Genomic DNA, 297 nt, shown 5'->3' with positions numbered 1-297 from the left:
TTCGGTGAGCAGTTCCCGTGCATCGGGATCGTCTCATGACTCGGTTCCCGCATATATTCCCGCTCCAGCTCCCGCTGCCCCTCGCACTGCTGCTCAATAGGATCCGGGGGTCATGCCAGTTCATCTATTGGTTCAACAACCAGGTCGAGAGCATCTCCCGGTTCTCCAACCCAACCCACGACGAGGACATAGCACTTGGTTAGTATTTTTTTTAATTTGTACCATTATGTTTTTTTCCTTTAATTAACTTGTTAACTTGTATTTTTTTTAAAGGTTCACCAAGTCAAAAAATGGCAT

The sequence above is a fragment of the Brassica oleracea genome, chromosome C2 (genome assembly GCF_000695525.1).
Source record: "Brassica oleracea var. oleracea cultivar TO1000 chromosome C2, BOL, whole genome shotgun sequence".
NCBI lineage: Eukaryota > Viridiplantae > Streptophyta > Magnoliopsida > Brassicales > Brassicaceae > Brassica > Brassica oleracea.
Note: the sequence above shows the minus strand (reverse complement) of the source record.